Source organism: Myxocyprinus asiaticus, chromosome 32 (assembly GCF_019703515.2).
Source record: "Myxocyprinus asiaticus isolate MX2 ecotype Aquarium Trade chromosome 32, UBuf_Myxa_2, whole genome shotgun sequence".
NCBI classification, from domain to species: Eukaryota; Metazoa; Chordata; class Actinopteri; order Cypriniformes; family Catostomidae; genus Myxocyprinus; species Myxocyprinus asiaticus.
This window is the reverse complement of record NC_059375.1, coordinates 6949770-6962602: the sequence shown is the minus strand read 5'-3', so window position 1 is coordinate 6962602 and position 12833 is coordinate 6949770. Positions and strand designations below refer to the sequence as shown.

Genomic DNA, 12833 nt, shown 5'->3' with positions numbered 1-12833 from the left:
TTGCTGATCTGGACCGCTAGTGCAGCTTTTAATTCAAAACATAGTAAGAATTGTTCGATGCATTTCACGATCACATGGTGTACATTATTGTGTGAGAAATAAAGGGAAGATCATTTTGATACCAAGAAGGTAACCTCCAGACGATATTAAAGCAGAGATACACTCATACACTTGAATATAGGCATTTAACGTCTAACTAATACAAGTAAAGGGTTTTAACTAAGTTAATATGATAGGGGAATATACATACAACACATGCATATAGCAGATACATTTATAACTGCTTACTATGGCCTAAATAGAGAAAATGTCTTTAGGTGTGTGTGTGACGTGTATTGGAATTACTGGAGACAGACAACTGCTCTGGTGCCTGGCATGGGGGTCACCCATTATGGTGTGAGAAATAAAGAGAAGATCATTTTGATACCAAGAAGGTAACCTCCAGACGATATTAAAGCAGAGATACACTCATACACTTGAATATATGCGTTTAACGTCTAACTAATACAAGTAAAGGGTTTTAACCAAGTTAATATAATAGGGGAATATACATACAACACATGCACATAGCAGATACATTTATAACTGCTTACTATGGCCTAAATAGAGAAAATGTCTTTAGGTGTGTGTGTGACATGTATTGGAATTACTGGAGACAGACAACTGCTCTGGTGCCTGGCACGGGGGGGGTCACCCCCCTTTCTGTGGAATGTGTTTGAAGCTTGATGGAGACACTTCAGAGGAGACCTGTTTTAGCATCCTTTTGATAGTGATAAAGACCATCTGCAATTTAGCACCCATATAAATGTAAACGTGGAGGCCAGGTCACTAATTTATATGCAAATGTCAAAAGGCTAAAAGGTTTTTTTTCAAACAAAGTTTTTTTCAAACAAAGTGTAATTAACCATCACTGATCTTACACAGACGTTACAAGACCAATAAAAAAAACATTTTTAGTGAATTGTTGGCCTTCTGGAAAGTATGTTCATTTACTGTATATGTACTCAATACTTGGTAGGGGCTCCTTTTGCTTTAATTACTGCCTCAATTCGGCGTGGCATGGAGGTGATCAGTTTGTGGCACTGCTGAGGTGGTATGGAAGCCCAGGTTTCTTTGACAGTGGCCTTCAGCTCATCTGCATTTTTTGGTCTCTTGTTTCTCATTTTCCTCTTGACAATACCCCATAGATTCTCTATGGGGTTCAGGTCTGGTGAGTTTGCTGGCCAGTCAAGCACACCAACACCATGGTCATTTAACCAACTTTTGGTGCTTTTGGCAGTGTGGGCAGGTGCCAAATCCTGATGGAAAATGAAATCAGCATCTTTAAAAAGCTGGTCAGCAGAAAGAAGCATGAAGTGCTCCAAAATTACTTGGTAAACAGGTGCAGTGACTTTGGTTTTCAAAAAACACAATGGACCAACACCAGCAGATGACATTGCACCCCAAATCATCACAGACTGTGGAAACTTAACACTGGACTTCAAGCAACTTGGGCTATGAGCTTCTCCACCCTTCCACCAGACTCTAGGACCTTGGTTTCCAAATGAAATACAAAACTTGCTCTCAACTGAAAAGAGGACTTTGGACCACTGGGCAACAGTCCAGTTCTTCTTCTCCTTAGCCCAGGTAAGACGCCTCTGATGTTGTCTGTGGTTCAGGAGTGGCTTAACAAGAGGAATACAACAACTGTAGCCAAATTCCTTGACACGTCTGTGTGTGGTGGCTCTTGATGCCTTGACCCCAGCCTCAGTCCATTCCTTGTGAAGTTCACCCAAATTCTTGAATCAATTTTGCTTGACAATCCTCATAAGACTGCGGTTCTCTCAGTTGGTTGTGCATCTTTTTCTTCCACACTTTTTCCTTCCACTCAACTTTCTGTTAACATGCTTGGATACAGCACTCTGTGAACAGCCAGCTTCTTTGGCAATGAATGTTTGTAGCTTACCCTCCTTGTGAAGGGTGTCAATGATTGTCTTCTGGACAACTGTCAGATCAGCAGTCTTCCCCATGATTGTGTAGCCTAGTGAACCAAACTGAGAGACCATTTTGAAGGCTCAGGAAACCTTTGCAGGTGTTTTGATTTGATTAGCTGATTGGCATGTCACCATATTCTAATTTTTTGAGATAGTGAATTGGTGGGTTTTTGTTAAATGTGAGCCAAAATCATCACAATTAAAAGAACCAAAGACTTAAACTACTTCAGTCTGTGTGCATTGAATTTATTTAATACACGAGTTTCACAATTTGAGTTGAATTACTGAAATAAATGAACTTTTCCACGACATTCTAATTTATTGAGATGCACCTGTATATATATATATATATATATATATATATATATATATATATATATATATATATATATATATGTGTGTGTGTGTGTGTGTGTGTGTGTGTGTGTTTACAGTATATATATAAAACATTTTATGGGGTGCCCCAACCCATTCACATTCCACGTAAACACAAAGAATGTGTAGATTCATCCATATAACTGTCCCGAAGGTGTGTACCTCCACAAAACAAACTCCAGCCGCTAGGCGTAACCAACACACAAAAAAAAGGCACTCAGTTTCCTCGGACAGTCAAACGAATATTCAGTGAGCCAGCCCATTCGGCTGCTACATGAGTGCAACAAATTACCTAATCACTCCAATCACTTGCAAGAAATACTCCACAAAACAAATTCCAGCCAATAGGAGGCATAAGCACAAAGAACATGCAGATTCACTCACAAAACTGTCCCGAAAGAGTGTTACTTCACAAAACAAACTCCAGCCGCTAGGTGGAACCAGCACAAAAAGAAACAAACAAGGTGCACAATTTCCTTGGACAGTCAAGTGAATGTTCAATGAGTCAGTCCACTCGGCTGCAACGTGAGTACCACAAAATAACTTACTCACTCCATTGACTTTATGAAGGACATCACTTGCTGGGGACATGTGAATGTTTTACGGCCATCCTTAGCGTCTGTTCTCATTTTGGCTGGGAACATCACTGCAAAGGGACCTTCCGTTGATGTAAGAGTTTTTTACATTCCTTGAATCGATCACGTTCAAGGAATGCAATTCGCAGTGTCGATTTCGCAAAGTCTGGGAACAAGAAAATGCTGTGGTTCTTCCATGAAAGCCTTACTTTATTCCTCGCCTCACGTAACATGAGATCTTTATCAGATGATCTCAGAAATTTGGCTAGAATTGATCGGGGCCTGTCTCCCTCAGCAGAATGCAGAGCCGGAACCCTGTGAGCTTGCTCGATTTCCAGCTTATGGCCTGTTATGTCGAGCAGACTCGGAAAGATCCCGTCCAGGAATTTCACCATATCCTGACCCTCTTCGGCCTCAGGAATTCCAACAATACGGACCTTATTCCACCGGCTACGGTTCTCCAAGTCCTTCAACTTCTCCCAGACACACTCCAAATCCACCTTGGTCGCTAGCGTATTAGCAGCTAATTCCCTCTCCGATGACTCTAGATAATCAATCCATTTATCGACCTCCCCCACTCTTGTAATCACCTCAGTGAATTTCGTCTCCATGGCAGTGATCGATCGACGTATTACAGCAAGATCCTCCAAGTCAGCAACGACCTTCGTCAGCATTACCAACATGTTCAACATTTCTCACCGCAATTCCCAGACTTCTCTGACCAAATCGGCTACCGGGCTCGGGGCCTCTGGGGGGGTGTCCGCTTGAGCATGTAAGTGTCTTTTGATGTCTCCAGAGCCTGAGGATTTTTAATTCTTTTAAATATTGTCCTCCTAGAACAGTTATGGAACAGAGTGTATCGAATCTCACCAGTTTATGACATTAATAGTGTTAAAACTAGCACATAGCTCGCCGTTCACATGTCCAAACCTCGCATGGTGTCATGTGACTCCGCTTTTCTTCATTTTTAAAATGGTCTTCATGGAGACAAGTTGTTTCGTCTGGCATATGTCACAGACACTCCTATTCTCACAGAACGATGACTGAACTCAGAAAGAACTTCAAACATCTTCTACACCTTTTGTGAAGACTGTGACCTTGTCTTTCAAAGAAGACACAACAACTCAGTGTTTTTCATCTGAGTTGACTGCCAACACCTTTGCTTCCGGGCCTCAATTTTTTGATGTCCTTATCCTTTCACTGTCACATGGTTTCAAAGCATGTTACAGGATTACAAGTGATCTTGGCCTCTTTTGTGAGAAACTTCACAAATTGACTGAAGCTGGGAAATGTGTTGGTATCTTCTTCAGTTTCCAAGACTTTCCTATTCCATCTTGAGGTTAGCCGATTGGGAAGCCTGTCAAGAATTTTTCGGTTTTCATTGCAGTCATTAAATACTTCAAGGCCCTTAATATGAGGAATGGCTGCCTTACAGCTATGGCGAAAATCTACAAACTCTCTAAGCTCCAGACTAAACTCTCTAAGTTCCAGGCCTATTTTTGGCCATGCATGGAGTATGTCTTTGAAGGACTAAGCCATAAGCAATGGGTTTCCATATCTTTCTTTCAGAATGTTCCAAGCTGAATGGTAAGCTGACCCTCTGCCCAACAAAAAGTAACCTTCGAGAGCCTTCTTAGCAGGCCCACCTACATATCTTCGTAGGTAATAAATCTTCTCTGCCACTGGTATGGGTTTTCTATCTATTAGAATCTGAACAACCTTCTAATCATTAAACCTAAGTGGGTCTCTACTGAAGATTGCTGGCTCTGGTACAGGGAGTCGATTTGCACTGATTGATTCTGATAGGACTCTGACAAAAGCAGCAGTGCTGTCCTCTTCTTGTGGATTTGTCACGATTCATAGTGCGGAGTAATTCTGGATTGAGAAATTTTGGTATTTGCATTCTTTGTTCTCCTTTATAGATTCACAGTCGTGGAGTAGCTCTTTCATCTCTTCTTCTGAGACTTCACTTTGCTCATACACCTGCATGTGCACCTTGGCAGCATTTAATTTCTTAAGTGTCTCCAAGCATTCCAATTCCACCTTTTGTCTAGCCGCATTTTCAATCTCTAGCATGGTTCTCAACCTAGCTTCTTTTTCCCGGCATTTCAAAGCATCAGCTTCTTGCTCTGCTATTCGCCTCTTATCCTCAGCTTCAAGTCTCTGAAGCTCTTCCAAATGTCGATCTTGTTCTATTTAGACTTCTAGAGTGGCTTTGTTAGCAGCGACCTCAGCAGCAGCAGCTTCTTGTCTTTTGGCAGCAGACAGGCTTGGGTGCCTAGAGGAGGCTCTTGACATGCTTCGAGACTGTGTGGAAGCCTTAGAGTGCTTTGTGTTCAGACTAGACTTGTCTGATGCTATTGTGTCTATACAACTCAGTGAGTGGTGAGATTCACCTTCTTTATTTCCTTCAAGACGACTCTTTGCTGTCTCAACAATTGTTCTTGTAACTGCTTCACATGTGTCCACCCTACAATGTATAACATGGTCAGGAATGCCAATTTGACATATATCTTCATACACAATGCCTAAACCTGCAGAGACTTTAGTTAACCTGGTAATAATGTCTTGCAGCAGATCATTGGAACAGTGTTCAGTCAGCAATCATTTACCCTCTTTCAAGTCTTTTCAGTCTTTCATCATGTAGTTCTTGGTCCTTTTCAGTTAGTTTATGAACTCTCTGACTTCTTTGTGGCTCTTCTAGTGAAGACTCAGCAGCTGCTACAGCATTTCCCTTCACTAAGGTTGTATAGCTGCGCATGCTTGCATCTCTTGTTGCTGCTCTACAGCTGGACATACACTCTCTATCATCCCCGTACAACTCATTTGAGTGTGACATTTAGATTATTTGGTTGCCATATTTGTTTGAATAAATCAGAGTCTTATAGTCATGTATTACACTTTAGGCCTTAATTTACATTAAATGAACTTATAGCTAATGCAGCATGTAGCTAATGCTTACAGCGTTACTTTTTGAAGACACTTATGTAAAGCAATCACCACTATTTGACAGATTAACTTAAATATATTATATATAATTTTAATAATTTTTCTATACATTCTATGGGTTTTAAAGAAAAAATGGATCTATAAATTTCACAAACACCTGAGAGACTATTCTTAAAAGATACATTTGAAAATATTACTTACAGATTTCAAAAAACAAAGTGCAAACTCATTTTCAAAATAATTTACTGTACTGCTAATAACTTGTTTAAATATTAGGTAACATGTTATTTTAAATAAATTACAGTCTACTCTTATTTTCGAGTAGCTATGACTTTCTGGGTTATTTGTACATTTCATTTAGTAAACGAATGAACCTTACTTGTAAAATGAAAATTAATATGGCAGCGGTGGGATTCGAACCCACGCCATCGAAATGACTGGAGCCTAAATCCAGCGCCTTAGACCACTCGGCCACGCTACCATTTGAGAATCAGGTTGTTACTTGACACTTGTATAACCATATCTTGAAAACTAGTATGGATGATCCTCTTGATTTGAACACTTGATTTGAGTGGGAAAGGTCTGTTCTTTCACAGTGGCAGCTTGTCCTCACTTGTGTGGAGAACTGAATTGCGGTAGGGATGGGCGGATCGATACTAAAGTATTGATACTTCCGATACTGATGTGGTATCAAGAATATTGATCCTCACATAAAAATATCGATTCGGAAGTTTTTTTTAACAAACCAGATAGCAAGGTGACATTGATTCAATGTTGAAATTCCATCAGAATCATCATTTTAGTTGAGGTTGAATATTCAATGCTAAAATAATCTTGAATCAATGTTGATAATTCATTGCTTTTCAGTGTTGAAAAGACAAACATTGAATCAATGTTGATTTTTGGTTGGCTGACTGTCGTACATCTCTGACAGCGATTCAGTGACGTCAGGGCTACATTGTGATTGGTTATCAAGGCACACGTGATCCAAGTTGACAGTTACGCTTTCTCCAACGGTGGAGCCACGGATTCAGCTGTCTCACCCTCCAGGTAAGCATTAATTGAAATGTTGTCTTAAGTATTTTCTGAGGTAATTTGTCCGTTACAATTAGCCAGAATTATGGTTGACAACTTAATTGGCCTAAATGTACACCCATTTTGGTGATTAATTTAAATAGGAGTATATTACTTGTTTCTGATAAAATGATAAACAGATGTGACGGCCGGTTGGCCTCCTCAGCTAGTTAGGGTGGCAATGGAAATGTTGCTTTCTGAGGTAAATTATTCGTTAAAATTCGTGAAAAATGTGGATGGATAAATAAATCGTAATTAATTAACATCCATGTTTCTTGTTTTATTATTTATGTGATTTATTACTGTGATACTCGTTGCTGTTTCACAATAAATTGATATTTTGTAATTTTCCAATTTTCCAGTGCTCTTGAACGTGGCATAACAGACTCTGCGCGCGAAACAGACAAAGGAGGACAGAGACGGAGAGGAGGCATAAAGGCTGATACTTCTGCGTCGGACCTACGCCGTAGCCTCCGCATCTGTTTGGATTTATAGTTCTGCGTCGCTGCTAGTTGGCAAAGCGCAGCAACAGAAGAAGACGTTTGTTTACCTTAGTGCATGGGGAAGCGGTGCATTGATCGCTAAATTGTTCAAACTGGAGTTAATTGACATTTATTGGAATCTCTGTTAAATATATCTGTCACATTTTGACTGACATTGTTGTTATATGGATAATTTTTTTATGAATGTTTTTAGATCGCTAGATTCTTTTATGGTTTATGAGCTTCTCTGTTCAACCCGTTTGTATGTAATAAGCCTCAGCATTTTCATTAAAAGCTTTCATAAAATGCTAATACATTCTTGTACTTGTATTTCCAAAAATAGTACAGAGCAAGTGTCGTAGCTGAAGATACCTAAAACACTGAGATCTTTGAAATTTGGCAGGACATAACGAACAAAATAAATGCAAAAGGATGTGAGCAGCGGGAGATAAAAGAAGTGGAGCGACCATAAAACCCAGGCAATTGAGGATTTCCCTCGCACAAAGTACAGGTGCATCTCAATAAATTAGAATGTCATGGAAAAGTTCATTTATTTCAGTAATTCAGCTCAAATTGTGAAACTCGTGTATTAAATAAATTCAGTGCACACAGACTGAAGTAGTTTAAGTCTTTGGTTCTTTTAATTGTGTTGATTTTGGCTCACATTTAACAAAAACCCACCAATTCACTATCTCAAAAAATTAGAATATGGTGACATGCCAATCAGCTAATCAACTCAAAACACCTGCAAAGGTTTCCCGAGCCTTCAAAATGGTCTCTCAGTTTGGTTCACTAGGCTACACAATCATGGGGAAGACTGCTGATCTGACAGTTGTCCAGAAGACAATCATTGACACCCTTCACAAGGAGGATAAGCCACAAACATTCATTGCCAAAGAAGCTGGCTGTTCACAGAGTGCTGTATCCAAGCATGTTAACAGAAAGTTGAGTGGAAGGAAAAAGTGTGGAAGAAAAAGATGAACAACCAACTGAGAGAACTGCAGCCTTATGAGGATTGTCAAGCAAAATCGATTCAAGAATTTGGGTGAACTTCACAAGGAATGGACTGAGGCTGGGGTCAAGGCATCAAGAGCCACCACACACGTGTCAAGAAATTTGGCTACAGTTGTCGCATTCCTCTTGTTAAGCCACTCCTGAACCACAGACAACGTCAGAGGTGTCTTACCTGGGCTAAGGAGAAGAAGAACTGGACTGTTGCCCAGTGGTCCAAAGTCCTCTTTTCAGATGAGAGCAAGTTTTGTATTTCATTTGGAAACCAAGGTCCTAGAGTCTGGAGGAAGGGTGGAGAAGCTCATAGCCCAAGTTGCTTGAAGTTCAGTGTTAAGTTTCCACAGTCTGTGATGATTTGGGGTGCAATGTCATCTGCTGGTGTTGGTCCATAGTGTTTTTTGAAAACCAAAGTCACTGCACCCGTTTACCAAGAAATTTGGAGCACTTCATGCTTCCTTCTGCTGACCAGCTTTTTAAAGATGCTGATTTCATTTTCCAGCAGGATTTGGCACCTTCCCACACTGCCAAAAGCACCAAAAGTTGGTTAAATGACCATGGTGTTGGTGTGCTTGACTGGCCAGCAAACTCACCAGACCTGAACCCCATAGAGAATCTATGGGGTATTGTCAAGAGGAAAATGAGAAACAAGAGACCAAAAAAATGCAGATGAGCTGAAGGCCACTGTCAAAGAAACCTGGGCTTCCATACCACCTCAGCAGTACCACAAACTGATCACCTCCATGCCACGCCAAATTGAGGCAGTAATTAAAGCAAAAGGAGCCTCTACCAAGTATTGAGTACATATACAGTAAATGAACATACTTTCCAGAAGGCCAACATTTCACTAAAAATGTTTTTTTTTATTGGTCTTATGATGTATTCTAATTTTTTGAGATAGTGAATTGGTGGGTTTTTGTTAAATGTGAGCCAAAATCATCACAATTAAAAGAACCAAAGACTTAAACTACTTCAGTCTGTGTGCATTGAATTTATTTAATACACGAGTTTCACAATTTGAGTTGAATTACAGAAATAAATTAACTTTTCCACGACATTCTAATTTATTGAGATGCACCTGTATGTCCCCACTGGAGGCGGTCCGAGACATGAGCCTAGCCATATTCAACAGTCATCCTTGAATAATTGCCGATAACTCGCCCACCGTATGTGGAATCGTTGGAGTTGAAAGTGGAAGTGAAGCCACAGATGACATTGATTCAAGTATTTTTTTTATTTTTTTATTTTTTTTATGATTGTTATTATTCTAATTAGTTGTTAAGGTAAAAAGAGGGAGAGGGAAAGGGAAAGGGAAGGGAAGGGAGGGGAGGGGGGGGGGGGGCCACGTTCTTGTTTATCCACCGACAGGTGATGTTTTTGCACAAGTCAGCCAGCCCAAGCAACAGAACCTTGCCCTGAAAACACCGTAGTACCACCTGCAACAGCGAAAGATATGCCTGTCCTTCATCCGTACTGTCCAGAGAGCACACAAGATAGAGAACCGTCACCTTCAGTAGAAAATGCCAGGAAAAGGAAACAAGGAAATGAGTTGGAAGACGACATAAACGCCAGCCGATGTAAGCTTCTCAAACTGGAAAGTACGAAAATGGAAGAGGAGATCTTGAGAATTAAAAGTGAATGCAGTTAAGAACTACAAAATTTGAAATTAAACCTAGAAATAATTAAATTACAAGAGGAGTTAATGTCTCTTGGCTACTCCTTCAATATTGTTGAAATGTAATCTTCATATTCACAATTACATTGCCATTGCCATAGGCCATTTGTTCATGTAAAGGTTAAAGTGTGGAAGTGCTTAGGCCTTCTGTTTATTAATTTATGTTTAAATATACTGTTTACAACACAATATTTGTTTTATTATTTATTATTGTTTTATTTAAATACAGTATATATTTTACGTTTATAGTATTAATTTGTATTGTCTAGCAAATGAAAAAAAAATCAACAACAAGACTAATATCTGACTGAGTTTTTATTTTCAACTAAACCTATGTTTTTCATAGAAATAAATGGATAGTTAAATAAAGTTTACGTCATGGAACACACAGAGATTATTGGATATAATTTACGAGTGAGATGAGTTACACAAATTGAATTGAACAATGAGTGAAGTTAATACGTTTAATTCATTAAAAATAAGAATAATGCAGATAAAACAAATACATTAGTTACTGAAAAGATCTTGAATTTATTTATTTATTGACAAATATTGTTCTATAAAAAGTATAATTCTGTGTTTTGGTGAAGTCTAAGTGAAGTTATTTTGTGTGATGAAACGCCTGACCGTTACATCCTCTTACACTTCTGGGTCTTGCATTTGTCTGTATTGCGGGACCTCCTCAACCTCTTCACCTCCCAGATCATCAACTGGCATCTTCCACAGCATGGCCAAATTATGCAATAAAATGCATGCTGCTGTCACCTTTGCTGCTCTTTCCCGCTTCATTGCAATTCCTAGAGAGGAAAATTGATGTGTAGGCATGTGCGATTTCATCTAAGATATTAGCCATTCCTAGTCTAAATTAATCAAATTAACAAAATAAAAATCTGCTGTCACATACCCCTGTGGAGGCTTGACCACCTCCTTTTTAACACAACAATACTTCTTTCCACTGTTGCCCATGTTTTGGTGTGTGCAGAATTGAAATTTTCCTCTACTCGTGTGGACGGGTTTAGGTATGGTGTCATCAGCCACTTTTTTAGTGGGTAGGCAGAATCACCCAGCAGCATGCCAAGATACTCCCCAGAATCAAATTTCTCCCAAATGTTCGATCTTCTCAGAATAAAGCTGTCATGCTTCGATCCTGGCCATCTAACGACAGTTTAAAAAACATAAACTGGGGTCACAGATGACTTGGGTGTTCAGTGAATGAACCCCTTTCGATTCACAAAAGCATCCTCTGGGTGCTTTTATCCTGATTTGTGTCCCATCAATACAGCCAAGTACATCAGGGAAACCGGCAGTGGCATAGAACTTTTGCCTGTTTGCGTTTTATTCATTTATGCTTGGCATGCACACGTAGTTGTTAATGTGGCGACCCAGGGCAAGTGACACCCTGCGGACCACTCTACATACAGTAGATTTGTGAATTTGTACGCTGTCGCCTATTATGTTTGCATTGATCCAGTGGCAAAATAACGTATCGCAACGCACACTTGGAGAGAGTGCACCGTTTTCGGTCTGTTTTGTGTTGGATATCAGTCGATATCAAGTCAGTTATCTGCATTATTCCCTCTCTTTTAAACCGCAAACGAGCATATATGTCCACATCATCATAAATATCCAAAGGATGATGTCTGTCTCGTAAAACTCGTCGACGAACTTGAGGTTCATTATCTGACTAACAATTTTTATTGATTCACATAAATGTACCTCATAGAACAAAACATATATACATAGAATCAAACTTAACCCCAACTATTACTCCTCCCCCTCCCAATCCCACCCTAACCCCAGCAATTTAAAAGTGGTCTTAAATGACATAGACACATATGCACACACATTAAAAAAAAAAAAAAAAAAAAATACATACATTTTTTAACCCCCAAAGACATGGGTTAAAAAATCTCCATGCTCTGATTGGCATCTCCAGCAGGTGGGTGTGTCTTTAAGACCAAGCCTATACTATTTAGAGGGGGTCCAATAGAACAGATGCAAAATCTTGAATTGTATAAGGCACACCCTTGCATCTCTAGATGCAGTCTTTATGTTTTTTAAAATCCTAGCCCATTCTCCCTCCTCCAATTCCAGGTCTAAATCTTTCTCCCATAATCTCTTGAGAGTGGTTGAGACTCCGTCCCCAGACTCTGAATTAATAAGGAGTAATACACTGATGCCTCATGACCTTTCCCAAAAGCAGAAATCACCTCTCCCAGAGTATCTGCCGCTCTAGGGGGGTGTATGCTATTTCCAAAAATAGTACAGAGCAAGTGTCGTAGCTGAAGATACCTAAAAAACTGAGATCTGGGGATCCCAAAATATTGAACCAAATTTTCAAAGGATCTCATCACACCACTCTCATAAAGATCACCGAGTGTATTAACCCCCCTCACAATCCACTCAGACCAACAAAAAGGGGACTTATTAATGCATAGTTTGGGGTTTAGCCATAGGCTCGAGGCAACATTTAGATAAATATCTGAATTAAACATTTTGGACACTTTTGTCCATACTGAGTGCAAATGTGAAATAATGGGGTGTGATTTAACTTCTCTGGTTAGTTTGATGGGAAGGCTTTGCAATGGCAAAATAGGGGCAAGAAATTCTTGTTCAATGCAAAACCAGGGAGGGGCTCTTTCAGGTGGAAGCAACCAATGAGCCAAATGTCTGAGACCGAATGCATAATAATAAAACAGAATCTTGGGTAAGCCTAACCCAC

At 39.7% G+C, this 12833-nt stretch overlaps 1 non-coding gene across 1 annotated transcript; it reads right to left on the bottom strand.

The window, feature by feature from the left end:
• Nucleotides 1–6271: 6271 nt before the first annotated feature.
• On the bottom strand, nt 6272–6353 carry trnal-uag (transfer RNA leucine (anticodon UAG)). Its single transcript has one exon. It is a non-coding gene; the product is annotated as a tRNA-Leu (tRNA).
• Between the last annotated feature and the right edge of the window lie 6480 nt (nt 6354–12833).